Below are 19835 nucleotides of genomic sequence, written 5' to 3' on the forward strand. Positions count from 1 at the left end.
ACCCAGACTGTCACTACTCTGCTAGCCCAGCCACTCTCTACCTCACACCCAGACAGTTAAAATACCTGCATAGCCCAGCCACCCCTACTCCCACACCCAGACAAAGTTAAATACCTGCTAGCCCAGCCACTCCTCACCTCACACCCAGACAGTTAAATACCCAGCCCAGCCACCACTACCCTCTGACACGAGACAGTTAAATACCTGCTAGCCCAGCCACCTCCAACCCCACACCCAGACTGTCACTACCTGCTAGCCCAGCCACCTCTACCCCACACGAGACAGTTAAATCACCTGCTAGCCCAACCACCTCTTCCCCACACCCAGACAGTTAAATACCTGCTAGCCCAGCCACCTCTACCCCACACACAGACTGTTAAATACCTGCTAGCCCAGCCACCTCTACCCCACACCCAGACTGTCACTACCTGCTAGCCCAGCCACCTCTACCCCACCCCAGACTGTCACTACCTGCTAGCCCAACCACCTCTCCCCCACACCCAGACCAGTTAAATACCTGCAGCCCAGCCAACCTCTACCTCACACCCAGACAGTTAAATACCTGCTAGCCCAGCCACCTCTACCCCACACCTTGAGACAGTTAAATACCTGCTAGCCCAGCCACCTCTTCCCCACACCCAGACTGTCACTACCTGCCAGCCCAGCCACCTCTACCCCCACACGAGACAGTTAAATACCTGCTAGCCCAGCCACCTCTACCCCACACCCAGACTGTCACTACCCAGCCCAGCCACCTCTGTCCCACACCCAGACTGGGTCACTACCTGCTCGCCCAGCCACCTCTACTCCCACACCCAGACTGTCACTACCTGCAGCCCAGCCACCTTCACCCCACACCCAGACTGTCACTACCTGCTAGCCCAGCCACCTCTACCCCACAGGAGACAGTTAAATACCTGCTAGCCCAACCACCTCTTCCCCACACCCAGACAGTTAAATACCTGCTAGCCCAGCCACCTCTACCCCACACCCAGACTGTCACTACCTGCCAGCCCAGCCACCTCTTTCCCCACACCCTGGCAGCTGGAATACCTGCTAGCCCAGCCACCTCTACCCCACACCCAGACTGTCACTACCTGCTGAGCCCAGCCACCTCTACCTCACACCCAGACAGTTAAATACTCTAGCCCAGCCACCTCTACCCCACACGAGACAGTTAAATACCTGCAGCCCAGCCACCTCTACCCCACATCCAGACTGTCACTACTTGCCAGCCCAGCCACTCCTACCTCACACCCAGACTGTCACTACCTGCCAGCCCAGCCACCTCTACCCCACACGAGACAGTTAAATACCTGCTAGCCCAGCCACCTCTACCCCACACGAGACAGTTAAATACCTGCTAGCCCAGCCACCTCTACCCCACACGAGACAGTTAAATACCTGCTAGCCCAGCCACCTCTTCCCCACACCCAGACTGTCACTACCAGCTAGCCACCACTACCCCACACGAGACTAGTCAATACCTGCTAGCCCAACCACCTCTTTCTCCACACCCAGACAGTTAAACACCTGTAGCCCAGCCACCTCTACCCCACACCGAGACAGTGTTAAATACCTGCTAGCCCAACCACCCCTTCCCCACACCCAGACAGTTAAATACCTGCTAGCCCAGCCACCTCTACCCCACACGAGACAGTTAAATACCTGCCAGCCCAGCCACCTCTACCCCACATCCAGACTGTCACTACTTGCAGCCCAGCCACCTCTACCCCACACCCAGACTGTCAGCCACCTGCAGCCCAGCCACCTCTTCCCCACACCCAGACAGTTAAATACCTGCTAGCCCAGCCACCTCTACCCCACACCCAGACTGTCACTACCTGCAGCCCAGCCACCTCTACCTCACACCCAGACAGTTAAATACCTGCTAGCCCAGCCACCTCTACCCCACACAAGACAGTTAAATACCTGCTAGCCCAGCCACCTCTACCCCACATCCAGACTGTTACTACCCGCTAGCCCAGCCACCTCCCCCACACCCAGACTGTCACTACCTGCTAGCCCAGCCACCTCTACCTCACACCCAGACAGTTAAATACCTGCTAGCCCAGCCACCTCTACCCCACACCCAGACAGTCAAATACCTGCAGCCCAGCCACCTCTACCCCACACAAGACAGCTAAATACCTGCTCGCCCAGCCACCTCCTACCCCACACCCAGACTGTCACTACCTGCTAGCCCAGCCACCTCTACCCCACACCCGAGACTGCTCACTACCTGCCAGCCCAGCCACCTCTACCCCACAGGAGACAGTTAAATACCCATAGCCCAGCCACCTCTTACCCCACACCCAGACAGTTAAATACCTGCTAGCCCAGCCACCTCTACCCCACACCCAGACTGTCACTACCTGCCAGTCGAGCCACCTCTTCCCACACCCTGGCAGTTAAACACCCTCAGCCCAGCCACCTCTACCCCACACCCAGACTGTCACTCACCTGCTAGCCCAGCCACCTCTACCTCACACCCAGACAGTTAAATACCTGCTAGCCCAGCCACCTCTACCCCACACGAGACAGTTAAATACCTGCAGCCCAGCCACCTCTACCCCACATCCAGACTGTCACTACTTGCTAGCCCAGCCACCTCTACCCTCACACCCAGACTGTCACTACCTGCCAGCCCAGCCACCTCTACCCCACACGAGACAGTTGGGGGCCACCTGGCAGCCCAGCCACCTCTACCCCACACGAGACAGTCAAACACCTGCTAGCCCAGCCACCTCTACCCCACACGAGACAGTTAAATACCTGCTAGCCCAGCCACCTCTTCCCCACACCCAGACTGTCACTACCTGCTGTAGCTGCCAACCACTACCCCACACGAGACAGTTAAATACCTGCTAGCCCAACCACCTTTCTCCACACCCAGACAGTTAAACACCCAAGTACCCAGCCACCTCTACCCCACACGCGACAGTTAAATACCTGCTAGCCCAACCACCCCTTTCCCCACACCCAGACAGTTAAATACCTGCAGCCTCAGCCACCTCTACCCCACACGAGACAGTTAAATACCTCAGTAGCCCAGCCACCTCTACCCCACATCCAGACTGTCACTACTTGCTAGCCCAGCCACCTCTACCTCACACCTAGCATCTGTCACTACCAGCCCAGCCACTCTCTTCCCCACACCCAGACAGTTAAATACCCAGCCCAGCCACCTCTACCCTCACACCCAGACTGTCACTACTGCCGCAGTCCACGCTCTACTCTCTACACCCAGACAGTTAGAATACCCAGCCCAGCCACCTCTACCCCACAAGACAGTTAAATACCTGCTAGCCCGAAGCCACCTCTACCCCACAGTCTACAGCACTGTCACTATCCTGCTAGCCCAGCCACCTCTACCCTCACACCCAGACTGTCACTACCTGCTAGCCCAGCCACCTCTACCCCACACCGAGACAGTTAAACACCTGCTAGCCCAGCCACCTCTACCCCACACCCAGACATGTCACTACCTGCTAGCCCAGCCACCTCTACCCCACACCCAGACTGTCACTACTCACTGCGCCCAGCCACCTCTACCCCACACCCAGACTGTCACTACTCAGCCCAGCCACCTTACCTCACCCAGACTGTCACTACCTGCTAGCCCAGCCACCTCTACCCCACACGGAGACAGTTAAATACCTGCTAGCCCAACCACCTCTTCCCCACACCCAGACAGTTAAATACCTGCTAGCCCAGCCACCTCTACCCCACACCCAGACTGTCACTACCTGCTAGCCCAGCCACCTCTCTCCCCCACACCCTGGCAGTGTAAATACCTGGCTACCAGCCACCTCTACCCCACACCCAGACTGTCACTACCTGCTAGCCCAGCCACCTCTACCTCACACCCAGACAGTTAAATACCTGCTAGCCCAGCCACCTCTACCCCACACGAGACAGTTAAATACCTGCTAGCCCAGCCACCTCTACCCCACATCCAGACTGTCACTACTTGCTAGCCCAGCCACCTCTACCTCACACCCAGACTGTCACTACTTGCCAGCCTCAGCCACCTCTACCCCACACGAGACAGTTAAATACCTGCTAGCCCAGCCACTCTCTACCCCACACGAGACAGTTAAATACCTGCTAGCCCAGCCACCTCTACCCCACACCGAGACAGTTAAATACCTGCTAGCCCAGCCACCTCTTCCCCACACCCAGACTGTCACTACCTGCCAGCCTAGCCACCACTACCCCACACGAGACAGTTAAATACCTGCTAGCCCAACCACCTCTTCTCCACACCCAGACAGTTAAACACCTGCTAGCCCAGCCACCTCTACCCCACACGAGACAGTCAATACCTGCTAGCCCAACCACCCTTCCCCACACCCAGACAGTTAAATACCTGCTAGCCCAGCCACCTCTACCCCACACGAGACAGTTAAATACCCTAGCCCAGCCACCTCTACCCCACACCCAGACTGTCACTACCTGCTAGCCCAGCCACCTCTACCTCACTACCCAGACTGTCACATACCTGCCAGCCCAACCACCTCTTCCCCACACCCAGACAGTTAAATACCTGCTAGCCCAGCCACCTCTACCCCACACCCAGACTGTCACTACCTGCTAGCCCAGCCAACCTCTACCTCACACCCAGACAGTTAAATACCTGCTAGCCCAGCCACCTCTACCCCACACGAGACAGTTAAATACCTGCAGCCCAGCCACCCTCTCCCCACACCCAGACTGTCACTACCTGCTAGCCCAGCCACCTCTACCCCACACCGAGACATGTTAAATACCTGCTAGCCCAGCCACCTCTACCCCACACCCAGACTGTCACTACCTCAGCCCAGCCACCTCTACCCCACACCCAGACTGTCACTACCTGCTAGCCCAGCCACCTCTACCCCACACCCAGACTGTCAACTGCCAGCCCAGCCACCTCTACCCCACACCCAGACTGTCACATACCTGCCAGCCCAGCCACCTCTACCCCACACGGAGACATGTCACATACCTGCCAGCCCAGCCACCTCTACCCCACACCCGAGACAGTCAAATACCTGCTAGCCCAGCCACCTCTACCCCACACCCAGACTGTCACTACCTGCTAGCTCAGCCGCCACTTTCTCCCTCTCTACACCTAGACTGTCACTACCAGCCCAGCCACCTCTACTCACACCCAGACAGTTAAATACCTGCTAGCCCAGCCACCTCTACCCCACACGAGACAGTTAAATACCTGCTAGCCCAGCCACCTCTACCCCACACCCAGACTGTCACTACCTGCTAGCCCAGCCACCACTACCCCACACCGAGACAGTTAAATACCTGCTAGCCCAGCCACCTCTACCCCACACCCAGACAGTTAAATACCTGCTAGCCCAGCCACCTCTACCCCACACGAGACAGTTAAATACCTACAGCCCAGCCACCTCTTCCCCACACCCAGACAGTTAATCACCTGCTAGCCCAGCCACCTCTACCCCACACCGAGACTGTCACATACCTGCTAGCCCAGCCACCTCTTACCCCACACCCAGACAGTTAAATACCTGCTAGCCCAGCCACCTCTACCCCACACCCAGACTGTCACTACCTGCTAGCCCAGCCACCTCTACTCACACACCCAGACCGTCACTACCTGCTAGCCCAGCCACCTCTACCCCACACCCAGACAGTTAAATACCTGCTAGCCCAGCCACCTCTACCTCACACCCAGACAGTACTAATCTACCAGCCCAGCCACCTCTACCCCACACCGAGACAGTTAAATACCTGCTAGCCCAGCCACCTCTACCCCACACCCAGACTGTCACTACCTGCTAGCCCAGCCACCTCTACTCCCACACAGACTGTCACTACTTGCCACCCAGGACTGTACCCTCCTAATACCCTGGAGATAGCAATACTGCTAGCTTTGCCACTACACCCAGACTGTCACTACCTGCTAGCCCAGCCACCTCCTACCCCACACCCAGACTGTCACTACCTGCTAGCCCAGCCACCTCTTCCCCACACCCAGACAGTTAAATACCTGCTAGCCCAGCCACCTCTACCCCACACCCAGACTGTCAACTACCTGCAGCCCCAGCCACCCTTCCCACACCCAGACAGTTAAATACCTGCTAGCCCAGCCACCTCTACCCCACACCCAGACTGTCACTACCTGCCAGCCCAGCCACCTCTACCTCACACCCAGACAGTTAAATACCTGCTAGCCCAGCCACCTCTACCCCACACGAGACAGTTAAATACCTGCTAGCCCAGCCACCTCTACCCCACATCCAGACTGTCACTTACCTGCTAGCCCAGCCACCTCTACCTCACACCCAGACTGTCACTACCTGCTAGCCCAGCCACCTCTACCCTCACACCCAGACAGTTAAATACCTGCTAGCCCAGCCACCTCTACCCCACACCCAGACAGTTAAATACCCGTAGCCCAGCCACCTCTACCTCACACCCAGACAGTTAAATACCCAGCCCAGCCACTCCCTACCCCACACGAGACAGTTAAATACCTGCTAGCCCAGCCACCTCTACCTCCACACCCAGACAGTTAAATACCTGCTAGCCCAGCCACCTCTACCCCACACCCAGACTGTCACTACCTGCCAGCTCAGCCACCTCTACCCCACACCCCAGACAGTTAAATACCTGCTAGCCCAACCACCTCTATCTCCCACACCCAGACAGTTAAACACCTGCTAGCCCAGCCACCTCTACCCCACACGAGACAGTTAAATACCTGCTAGCCCAGCCACCTCCCTCACACCCAGACAGTCAAATACCTGCTAGCCCAGCCACCTCTACCCCACACGAGACAGTTAAACACCTGCTAGCCCAGCCACCTCTACCCCACACCCAGACTGTCACTACCTGCTAGCCCAGCCACCTCTACCTCACACCCAGACTGTCACTACCTGCTAGCCCAGCCACCTCTACCCCCACACCCAGACAGTTAAATACCTGCTAGCCCAGCCACCTCTACCTCCACACAGAGCCAGCCCAGCCACCTTTACCTACACCCAGACTGTCACTACCTGCTAGCCCAGCCACTCTCTGCACCCCACAGGAGACAGTTAAATACCTGCTAGCCCAACCACCTCTCTCTCCACACCCAGACAGTTAAATACCTGCTAGCCCAGCCACCTCTACCCCACACCCAGACTGTCACTTCACTGCAGCCCCAGCCACCTCTCTCCCACACCCTGGCAGTTAAATACCTGCTAGCCCAGCCACCTCTACCCCACACCCAGACTGTCACTACCAGCCCAGCCACCTCTACCCTCACCCATCACGAGACAGTTAAATACCTGCTAGCCCAGCCACCTCTACCCCACACCCAGACTGTCACTACCTGCCAGCCCAGCCACCTCTACCTCACACCCAGACAGTTAACTACCTGCTAGCCCAGCCACCTCTACCCCCACACGCCAGACAGTTAAATACCTGCTCGGCCCAGCCACCTCTACTCCCACACCCAGACTGTCACTACTCAGCCCAGCCACCTCTACCCCACACCTAGACAGTTAAATACCTGCAGCCCAGCCACCTCTTCCCACACCCAAGACTGTCACTACTCACAGCTAAGCTACGCACACCTCTGCACACCTGAGACGAAGAAATTAGTCAGCCCAGCCACCTCTTGCTCCAATTGCACTCAAGCAGTTACAGTTTAAACACCTGCTAGCCGCAGCACACTTACCCCACACGAGACAGTCAAATACACAGCTCCAACCACCCCTTCCCCACACCCGTGACAGTTAAATACCATAGCCCAGCCACCTCTACCCCACACCCAGACTGTCACTGCTCAGCCCAAGCCACCTCTACCCCACATCGAGACTGCTCACTACTCGTCTAGCCCAGCCACTTCTTCCTCACACCCAGACAGTTACATACTCGTAGCCCAGCCACCTCTACCCCACACCTCGAGACAGCTAAATACCTGCTAGCCCAGCCACCTCTATCCTCACACCCAGACAGTTAAATACCTGCTAGCCCAGCCACCTCTACCCCACACAAGACAGTTAAATACCTGCTCAGCCCAGCCACCTCTACCCCACACCCAGACTGTCACTACCTGCTAGCCCAGCCACCTCTACCCCACACCCAGACTGTCACTACCTAGCCCAGCCACCTCTACCCCCACACCCAGACTAGTCACAATACCAGCTCAGCCACCTCTACCCCACACCCAGACAGTTAAATACCTGCTAGCCCAGCCACCTCTACCCCACACCCAGACTGTCACTACCTGCTAGCCCAGCCACCTCTACCCCACACCCAGACTGTCAACTACCTGCAGCCCAGCCACCTCTACCCCACACCCAGACTGTCACTACCTGCTAGCCCAGCCACCTCTACCCCACACCCAGACTGTCACTACCTGCTAGCCCAGCCACCTCTACCCCACACCCAGACAGTCACATACCTGCTAGCCCAGCCACCTCTTCCCCACACCCAGACTGTCACTACCTGCTAGCCCAGCCACCTCTACCCCACACCCAGACTGTCACTACCAGACTGTCACTACCTGCTAGAAGCCTAGCCACCTCTACTCACACCCAGACAGTTAAATTACAGCCCCAGCCATGCTACCCCACACGAGACAGTTAAATACATGCTAGCCCAGTCCTCTACCCCACATCCAGACTGTCACTACTTGCTAGCCCAGCCACCTCTACCTCACACCCAGACTGTCACTACTCAGCCCAGCCACTCCTACCCCACAGGAGACAGTTAAATACCTCATAGCCCAACCACCTCTTCCCACACCCAGACAGTTAGCCACCTGCTAGCCCAGCCACCTCTACCCCACACCCAGACTGTCACTACCTGCAGCCCAGCCACCTCTTCCCCACACCCAGACAGTTAAATACCTGCTAGCCCAGCCACCTCTACCCCACACCCAGACTGTCACTACCTGCTAGCCCAGCCACCTCTACCTCACACCCAGACAGTTAAATACCTGCTAGCCCAGCCACCTCTTCCCCACACCCAGACAGTTAAATACCTGCTAGCCCAGCCACCTCTACCCCACACCCAGACTGTCACTACCTGCTAGCCCAGCCACCTCTGCCTCACACCCAGACAGTTAAATACCTGCTAGCCCAGCCACCTCTACCCCACACGAGACAGTTAAATACCTGCTAGCCCAGCCACCTCTACCCCACATCCAGACTGTCACTACTTGCTAGCCCAGACACCTCTACCTCACACCCAGACTGTCACTACCTGCTAGCCCAGCCACCTCTTCCTCACACCCAGACAGTTAAATACCTGCTAGCCCAGCCACCTCTACCCCACACCCAGACTGTCACTACTGCAGCTCCAGCCACCTCTACCTCACACCCAGACAGCCACCTCTTAGCTCAGCCACTCTACCCCACACAAGACAGTTAAATACCTGCTAGCCCAGCCACCTCTACCCCACATCCAGACTGTCACTACCTGCTAGCCCAGCCACCTCTACCTCACACCCAGACTGTCACTACCTGCAGCCCAGCCACCTCTACCTCACACCCAGACAGTTAAATACCTGCTGGCCCAGCCACCTCTGCCCCCACACCCAGACAGTTAAATACCTGCTAGCCCAGCCACCTCTACCTCACACCCAGACAGTTAAATACCTGCTAGCCCAGCCACCACTACCCCACACGAGACAGTTAAATACCTGCTAGCCCAGCCACCTCAACCCCACACCCAGACTGTCACTACCTGCTAGCCCAGCCACCTCTACCCCACACGAGACAGTTAAATACCTGCTAGCCCAACCACCTCTTCCCCACACCCAGACAGTTAAATACCTGCAGCCCAGCCACCTCTACCCCACACGAGACAGTTAAATACCTGCTAGCCCAGCCACCTCTACCCCACACCCAGACTGTCACTACCTGCTAGCCCAGCCACCTCTACCCCACTCCCAGACTGTCACTACCTGCTAGCCCAACCACCTCTTCCCCACACCCAGACAGTTAAATACCTAGCCCAGCCAACCTCTACCCACACCCAGACAGTTAAATACCTGCTAGCCCAGCCACCTCTACCCCACACCCAGACAGTTAAATACCTGCAGCCCAGCCACCTCTTCCCCACACCCAGACTGTCACTACCTGCTAGCCCAGCCACCTCTACCCCACACGAGACAGTTAAATACCCAGCCCAGCCACCTCTACCCCACACCCAGACTGTCACTACCTGCTAGCCCAGCCACCTCTACCCCACACCCAGACTGTCACTACCAGCCCAGCCACCTCTACCCCACACCCAGACTGTCACTACCTGCTCGCCCAGCCACCTCTACCCCACACCCAGACTGTCACTACCTGCCAGCCCAGCCACCTTTACCCCACACCCAGACTGTCACTACCTGCAGCCCAGCCACCTCTACCCCACAGGAGACAGTTAAATACCTGCTAGCCCAACCACCTCTTCCCCACACCCAGACAGTTAAATACCTGCTAGCCCAGCCACCTCTACCCCACACCCAGACTGTCACTACCTGCTAGCCCAGCCACCTCTTCCCCACACCCTGGCAGTTAAATACCTGCTAGCCCAGCCACCTCTACCCCACACCCAGACTGTCACTACCTGCAGCCCAGCCACCTCTACCTCACACCCAGACAGTTAAATACCTGCAGCCCAGCCACCTCTACCCCACACGAGACAGTTAAATACCTGCTAGCCCAGCCACCTCTACCCCACATCCAGACTGTCACTACTTGCTAGCCCAGCCACCTCTACCTCACACCCAGACTGTCACTACCTGCTAGCCCAGCCACCTCTACCCCACACGAGACAGTTAAATACCTGCTAGCCCAGCCACCTCTACCCCACACGAGACAGTTAAATACCTGCTAGCCCAGCCACCTCTACCCCACACGAGACAGTTAAATACCTGCTAGCCCAGCCACCTCTTCCCCACACCCAGACTGTCACTACCTGCAGCCAAGCCACCACTACCCCACACGAGACAGTTAAATACCTGCAGCCCAACCACCTCTTCTCCACACCCAGACAGTTAAACACCTGCTAGCCCAGCCACCTCTACCCCACACGAGACAGTTAAATACCTGCTAGCCCAACCACCCCTTCCCCACACCCAGACAGTTAAATACCTGCAGCCCAGCCACCTCTACCCCACACGAGACAGTTAAATACCTAGCCCAGCCACCTCTACCCCACATCCAGACTGTCACTACTTGCTAGCCCAGCCACCTCTACCTCACACCCAGACTGTCACTACCTGCTAGCCCAGCCACCTCTTCCCCACACCCAGACAGTTAAATACCTGCTAGCCCAGCCACCTCTACCCCACACCCAGACTGTCACTACCTGCTAGCCCAGCCACCTCTACCTCACACCCAGACAGTTAAATACCTGCTAGCCCAGCCACCTCTACCCCACACAAGACAGTTAAATACCTGCTAGCCCAGCCACCTCTACCCCACATCCAGACTGTCACTACCTGCTAGCCCAGCCACCTCTACCTCACACCCAGACTGTCACTACCTGCTAGCCCAGCCACTACCTCACACCCAGACAGTTAAATACCTGCTAGCCCAGCCACCTCTACCTCACACCCAGACAGTTAAATACCTGCTAGCCCAGCCACCTCTACCCCACACAAGACAGTTAAATACCTGCTCGCCCAGCCACCTCTACCCCACACCCAGACTGTCACTACCTGCTAGCCCAGCCACCTTTACCCCACACCCAGACTGTCACTACCTGCTAGCCCAGCCACCTCTACCCCACAGGAGACAGTTAAATACCTGCTAGCCCAACCACCTCTTCCCCACACCCAGACAGTTAAATACCTGCTAGCCCAGCCACCTCTACCCCACACCCAGACTGTCACTACCTGCTAGCCCAGCCACCTCTTCCCCACACCCTGGCAGTTAAATACCTGCTAGCCCAGCCACCTCTACCCCACACCCAGACTGTCACTACCTGCCAGCCCAGCCACCTCTACCTCACACCCAGACAGTTAAATACCTGCTAGCCCAGCCACCTCTACCCCACACGAGACAGTTAAATACCTGCTAGCCCAGCCACCTCTACCCCACATCCAGACTGTCACTACTTGCTAGCCCAGCCACCTCTTCCCCACACCCAGACTGTCACTACTGCTAGCCCAGCCACCTCTACCCCACACGAGACAGTTAAATACCTGCTAGCCCAGCCACCTCTACCCCACACGAGACAGTTAAATACCTGCTAGCCCAGCCACCTCTACCCCACACGAGACAGTTAAATACCTGCTAGCCCAGCCACCTCTTCCCCACACCCACTGTCACTACCTGCTAGCCAAGCCACCACTACCCCACACGAGACAGTTAAATACCTGCAGCCCAACCACCTCTTCTCCACACCCAGACAGTTAAACACCTGCAGCCCAGCCACCTCTACCCCACACGAGACAGTTAAATACCTGCTAGCCCAACCACCCCTTCCCCCACACCCAGACAGTTAAATACCTGCAGCCCAGCCACCTCTACCCCACACGAGACAGTTAAATACCTGCTAGCCCAGCCACCTCTACCCCACATCCAGACTGTCACTACTTGCTAGCCCAGCCACCTCTACCTCACACCCAGACTGTCACTACCTGCTAGCCCAGCCACCTCTTCCCCACACCCAGACAGTTAAATACCTGCTAGCCCAGCCACCTCTACCCCACACCCAGACTGTCACTACCTGCTAGCCCAGCCACCTCTACCTCACACCCAGACAGTTAAATACCTGCTAGCCCAGCCACCTCTACCCCACACAAGACAGTTAAATACCTGCTAGCCCAGCCACCTCTACCCCACATCCAGACTGTCACTACCTGCTAGCCCAGCCACCTCTACCTCACACCCAGACTGTCACTACCTGCTAGCCCAGCCACCTCTACCTCACACCCAGACAGTTAAATACCTGCTAGCCCAGCCACCTCTACCCCACACCCAGACAGTTAAATACCTGCTAGCCCAGCCACCTCTACCTCACACCCAGACAGTTAAATACCTGCTAGCCCAGCCACCACTACCCCACACGAGACAGTTAAATACCTGCTAGCCCAGCCACCTCAACCCCACACCCAGACTGTCACTACCTGCTAGCCCAGCCACCTCTACCCCACACGAGACAGTTAAATACCTGCTAGCCCAACCACCTCTTCCCCACACCCAGACAGTTAAATACCTGCTAGCCCAGCCACCTCTACCCCACACGAGACAGTTAAATACCTGCTAGCCCAGCCACCTCTACCCCACACCCAGACTGTCACTACCTGCTAGCCCAGCCACCTCTACCCCACTCCCAGACTGTCACTACCTGCAGCCCAACCACCTCTTCCCCACACCCAGACAGTTAAATACCTGCTAGCCCAGCCAACCTCTACCTCACACCCAGACAGTTAAATACCTGCTAGCCCAGCCACCTCTACCCCACACGAGACAGTTAAATACCTGCTAGCCCAGCCACCTCTTCCCCACACCCAGACTGTCACTACCTGCAGCCCAGCCACCTCTACCCCACACGAGACAGTTAAATACCTGCTAGCCCAGCCACCTCTACCCCACACCCAGACTGTCACTACCTGCTAGCCCAGCCACCTCTACCCCACACCCAGACTGTCACTACCTGCTCGCCCAGCCACCTCTACCCCACACCCAGACTGTCACTACCTGCTAGCCCAGCCACCTTTACCCCACACCCAGACTGTCACTACCTGCTAGCCCAGCCACCTCTACCCCACAGGAGACAGTTAAATGCCTGCTAGCCCAACCACCTCTTCCCCACACCCAGACAGTTAAATACCTGCTAGCCCAGCCACCTCTACCCCACACCCAGACTGTCACTACCTGCTAGCCCAGCCACCTCTTCCCCACACCCTGGCAGTTAAATACCTGCTAGCCCAGCCACCTCTACCCCACACCCAGACTGTCACTACCTGCTAGCCCAGCCACCTCTACCTCACACCCAGACAGTTAAATACCTGCTAGCCCAGCCACCTCTACCCCACACGAGACAGTTAAATACCTGCTAGCCCAGCCACCTCTACCCCACATCCAGACTGTCACTACTTGCTAGCCCAGCCACCTCTACCTCACACCCAGACTGTCACTACCTGCTAGCCCAGCCACCTCTACCCCACACGAGACAGTTAAATACCTGCTAGCCCAGCCACCTCTACCCCACACGAGACAGTTAAATACCTGCTAGCCCAGCCACCTCTACCCCACACGAGACAGTTAAATACCTGCTAGCCCAGCCACCTCTTCCCCACACCCAGACTGTCACTACCTGCTAGCCAAGCCACCACTACCCCACACGAGACAGTTAAATACCTGCAGCCCAACCACCTCTTCTCCACACCCAGACAGTTAAACACCTGCTAGCCCAGCCACCTCTACCCCACACGAGACAGTTAAATACCTGCTAGCCCAACCACCCCTTCCCCACACCCAGACAGTTAAATACCTGCTAGCCCAGCCACCTCTACCCCACACGAGACAGTTAAATACCTGCTAGCCCAGCCACCTCTACCCCACACCCAGACTGTCACTACCTGCTAGCCCAGCCACCTCTACCCCACTCCCAGACTGTCACTACCTGCTAGCCCAACCACCTCTTCCCCACACCCAGACAGTTAAATACCTGCTAGCCCAGCCACCTCTACCCCACACCCAGACTGTCACTACCTGCTAGCCCAGCCAACCTCTACCTCACACCCAGACAGTTAAATACCTGCTAGCCCAGCCACCTCTACCCACACGAGACAGTTAAATACCTGCTAGCCCAGCCACCTCTTCCCCACACCCAGACTGTCACTCCAGCCCAGCCACCTCTACCCCACACGAGACAGTTAAATACCTGCTAGCCCAGCCACCTCTACCCCACACCCAGACTGTCACTACCTGCAGCCCAGCCACCTCTACCCCACACCCAGACTGTCACTACCTGCTCGCCCAGCCACCTCTACCCCACACCCAGACTGTCACTACCTGCTAGCCCAGCCACCTTTACCCCACACCCAGACTGTCACTACCTGCTAGCCCAGCCACCTCTACCCCACAGGAGACAGTTAAATACCCAGCCCACCACCTCTTCCCCACACCCAGACAGTTAAATACCTGCTAGCCCAGCCACCTCTACCCCACACCCAGACTGTCACTACCTGCTAGCCCAGCCACCTCTTCCCCACACCTGGCAGATACCTGCTAGCCCAGCCACCTCTACCCCCACACCCAGACTGTCACTACCTGCTAGCCCAGCCACCTCTACCCCACATCCAGACTGTCACTACTTGCTAGCCCAGCCACCTCTACCTCACACCCAGACTGTCACTACCTGCAGCCCAGCCACCTCTACCTCACACCCAGACAGTTAAATACCTGCTAGCCCAGCCACCTCTACCCCACACGAGACAGTTAAATACCTGCTAGCCCAGCCACCTCTTCCCCACACCCAGACTGTCACTACCCAGCTGCCACCACTACCCCACACGAGACAGTTAAATACCTGCTAGCCCAACCACCTCTTCTCCACACCCAGACAGTTAAACACCTGCTAGCCCAGCCACCTCTACCCCACACGAGACAGTTAAATACCTGCTAGCCCAACCACCCTTCCCCACACCCAGACAGTTAAATACCTGCTAGCCCAGCCACCTCTACCCCACACGAGACAGTTAAATACCTGCAGCCCAGCCACCTCTACCTCACACCCAGACAGTTAAATACCTGCTAGCCCAGCCACCTCTCCCCCACACCCAGACTGTCACTACCTGCTAGCCCAGCCACCTCTACCTCACACCCAGACTGTCACTACCTGATAGCCCAGCCACCTCTACCTCACACCCAGACAGTTAAATACCTGCTAGCCCAGCCACCTCTACCTCACACCCAGACAGTTAAATACCTGCTAGCCCAGCCACTCTACCCCACACGAGACAGTTAAATACCTGCTAGCCCAGCCACCTCTTCCCCACACCCAGACTGTCACTACCTGCTAGCCCAGCCACCACTACCCCACACGAGACAGTTAAATACCTGCTAGCCCAACCACCCCTTCCCCACACCCAGACAGTTAAACACCTGCTAGCCCAGCCACCTCTACCCCACAGGAGACAGTTAAATACCCAGCCCAGCCACCTCTTCCCCACACCCAGACAGTTAAATACCTGCTAGCCCAGCCACCTCTACCCCACACCCAGACTGTCACTACCTGCTAGCCCAGCCACCTCTTCCCCACACCCAGACAGTTAAATACCTGCTAGCCCAGCCACCTCTTCCCCACACCCAGACAGTTAAATACCTACTAGCCCAGCCACCTCTACCCCACACCCAGACTGTCACTACCTGCTAGCCCAGCCACCTCTACCCCACACCCAGACAGTTAAATACCTACTAGCCCAGCCACCTCTACCCCACACCCAGACTGTCACTACCTGCTAGCCCAGCCACCTCTACCTCACACCCAGACAGTTAAATACCTGCTAGCCCAGCCACCTCTACCCCACACAAGACAGTTAAATACCTGCTAGCCCAGCCACCTCTACCCCACATCCAGACTGTCACTACCTGCTAGCCCAGCCACCTCTACCTCACACCCAGACTGTCACTACCTGCAGCCCAGCCACCTCTACCTCACACCCAGACAGTTAAATACCTGCTAGCCCAGCCACCTCTACCCCACACCCAGACAGTTAAATACCTGCTAGCCCAGCCACCTCTACCTCACACCCAGACAGTTAAATACCTGCTAGCCCAGCCACCACTACCCCACACGAGACAGTTAAATACCTGCTAGCCCAACCACCTCTTCTCCACACCCAGACAGTTAAATACCTGCTAGCCCAGCCACCTCAACCCCACACCCAGACTGTCACTACCTGCTAGCCCAGCCACCTCTACCCCACACGAGACAGTTAAATACCTGCTAGCCCAACCACTTCTTCCCCACACCCAGACAGTTAAATACCTGCTAGCCCAGCCACCTCTACCCCACACGAGACAGTTAAATACCTGCTAGCCCAACCACCTCTTCCCCACACCCAGACAGTTAAATACCTGCTAGCCCAGCCACCTCTACCCCACACGAGACAGTTAAATACCTGCTAGCCCAGCCACCTCTACCCCACACCCAGACTGTCACTACCTGCCTAGCCCAGCCACCTCTCCCCCACACCCAGACTGTCACTACCTGCTAGCCCAACCACCTCTTCCCCACACCCAGACAGTTAAATACCTGCTAGCCCAGCCACCTCTACCCCACACGAGACAGTTAAATACCTGCTAGCCCAGCCACCTCTTCCCCACACCCAGACTGTCACTACAGACTGCTAGCCCAGCCACCTCTACCCCACACCAGACAGTTAAATACCTGCTAGCCCAGCCACCTCTACCCCCACACCAGACAGACTGTCACTACAGACTGTCACTAGCCCAGCCACCTTTCTACCCCACACCCAGACTGTCACTACCTGCTACCGCCCAGCCACCTCTACCCCACACCCAGACTGTCACTACCTGCTAGCCCAGCAGACACCCCAGCCCAGCCACCTTACCCCACACCCAGACTGTCACTACCTGCTAGCCCAGCCACCTCTACCCCACAGGAGACAGTTAAATACCTGCTAGCCCAACCACCTCTTCCCCACACCCAGACAGTTAAATACCTGCTAGCCCAGCCACCTCTACCCCACACCCAGACTGTCACTACCTGCTAGCCCAGCCACCTCTTCCCCACACCCAGACAGTTAAATACCTGCTAGCCCAGCCACCTGCTAGCCCAGCCACCTCTTCCCCACACCCAGACTGTCACTACCTGCTAGCCCAGCCACCTCTACCCCTACCTCACACCCAGACAGTTAAATACCTGCTAGCCCAGCCACCTCTTCCCCACACCCCAGTTAAATACAGCCCAGCCACCTCTACCCCACACCCAGACTGTCACTACCTGCTACCTGCCAGCCCAGCCACCTCTTCCTCACACCCAGACAGTTAAATACCTGCTAGCCCAGCCACCTCTACCCCACACCGAGACAGTTAAATACCCTAGCCTCCAGCCACTCTTCCCCACACCCAGACAGTTAAATACCTGCTAGCCCAGCCACCTCTACCCCACACCCAGACTGTCACTACCTGCTAGCCCAGCCACCTCTTCCCCACACCCAGACAGTTAAATACCTGCTAGCCCAGCCACCTCTTCCCCACACCCAGACAGTTAAATACCTGCTAGCCCAGCCACCTCTACCCCACACCCAGACTGTCACTACTGCTAGCCCAGCCACCTCTTCCCCACACCCAGACAGTTAAATACCTGCTAGCCCAGCCACCTCTACCCCACACCCAGACTGTCACTAAGCCCAGCCACCTCTACCTCACACCCAGACAGTTAAATACCTGCTAGCCCAGCCACCTCTACCCCACTACCCACGAGACAGTTAAATACCTGCAGCCCAGCCACCTCTTCCCCACACCCCAGACAGTTAACTACCTGCCCACACCTCCCACACAGTAGCCCAGCCACCCTTCCCCACAGGAGACAGTTAAATATAGTAGCCACCTCTACCCAACCAGACCTCTTCCCCACACCTCACACCCAGACAGTTAAATACCTGCTAGCCCAGCCACCTCTACCCCACACGAGACAGTTAAATACTAGCCCAGCCAGCCTGTCACTACTTGCTAGCCCAGCCACCTCTACCCACACCCAGCTACCTGCCACCTCTACCCCACACGAGACAGTTTAAATACCTGCTAGCCCAACCACCTCTACCCCACACCCAGACTGTCACTACCTGCTAGCCCAGCCACCTCTACCCCACCCAGACTGTAACTACCTGCTAGCCCAACCACCTCTTCCCCACACCCAGACAGTTAAAGCCAGCCACCTCTACCCCACACCCAGACTGTCACACCTGCCCAGCCCAGCCACCTCTACCCACACCCAGACAGTTAAATACCTGCTAGCCCAGCCACCTCTTCCCCACACGAGACAGACAGTTAAATACCTGCTAGCCCAGCCACCTCTACCCCACACCCAGACTGTCACTACTTGCAGCCCAGCCACCTCTACCCCACACCCAGACTGTCACTGCTAGCCCAGCCACCTCTTCCTCACACCCAGACAGTTAAATACCTGCAGCCCAGCCACCTCTACCCCACACCCAGACAGTTAAATACCTGTAGCCCAGCCACCTCTACCTCACACCCAGACAGTTAAATACCTGCTAGCCCAGCCACCTCTACCCCACACCCAGACAGTCAATACCTGCTCGCCCAGCCACCTCTACCCCACACCCAGACTGTCACTACCTGCTAGCCCAGCCACCTTTACCCCACACCCAGACTGTCACTACCTGCTAGCCCAGCCACCTCTACCCCACAGGAGACAGTTAAATACCCTAGCCCAGCCACCTCTTCCCACACCCAGACAGTTAAATACCTGCTAGCCCAGCCACCTCTACCCCACACCCAGACTGTCACTACCTGCTAGCCCAGCCACCTCTTCCCCACACCCAGACAGTTAAATACCTGCTAGCCCAGCCACATCTACCCCACACCCAGACTGTCACTACCTGCTAGCCCAGCCACCTCTACCTCACACCCAGACAGTTAAATACCTGCTAGCCCAGCCACCTCTACCCCACACGAGACAGTTAAATACCTGCTAGCCCAGCCACCTCTACCCCACATCCAGACTGTCACTACAGCCCAGCCACCTCTACCTCACACCCAGACTGTCACTACCTGCTAGCCCAGCCACCTCTACCCCACAGGAGACAGTTAAATACCCAGCCCAGCCAGTCTACCCCACACCCAGACTGTCACTACCTGCTAGCCCAGCCACCTCTTCCC

The 19835-nt window shown here is 57.2% G+C and overlaps 1 long non-coding RNA gene across 21 annotated transcripts; it reads right to left on the bottom strand.

Annotated features, from left to right (window-relative positions):
* Window positions 1-2017: 2017 nt before the first annotated feature.
* On the bottom strand, window positions 2018-14614 carry LOC127921834 (uncharacterized). 21 transcript variants are annotated; one of them, XR_008109702.1, is made up of 3 exons: window positions 14496-14614; window positions 11513-11580; window positions 2018-2040 (listed from the first exon to the last, which is right to left on the bottom strand). It is a non-coding gene; the product is annotated as an uncharacterized LOC127921834 (long non-coding RNA). The 21 variants fall into 21 exon arrangements; XR_008109710.1 differs by lacking the exon at window positions 14496-14614 and adding an exon at window positions 13524-13591; XR_008109709.1 differs by lacking the exon at window positions 14496-14614 and adding an exon at window positions 13215-13282.
* Between the last annotated feature and the right edge of the window lie 5221 nt (window positions 14615-19835).

This window comes from Oncorhynchus keta, unplaced genomic scaffold, assembly GCF_023373465.1.
Source record: "Oncorhynchus keta strain PuntledgeMale-10-30-2019 unplaced genomic scaffold, Oket_V2 Un_contig_2377_pilon_pilon, whole genome shotgun sequence".
Lineage (NCBI taxonomy): Eukaryota > Metazoa > Chordata > Actinopteri > Salmoniformes > Salmonidae > Oncorhynchus > Oncorhynchus keta.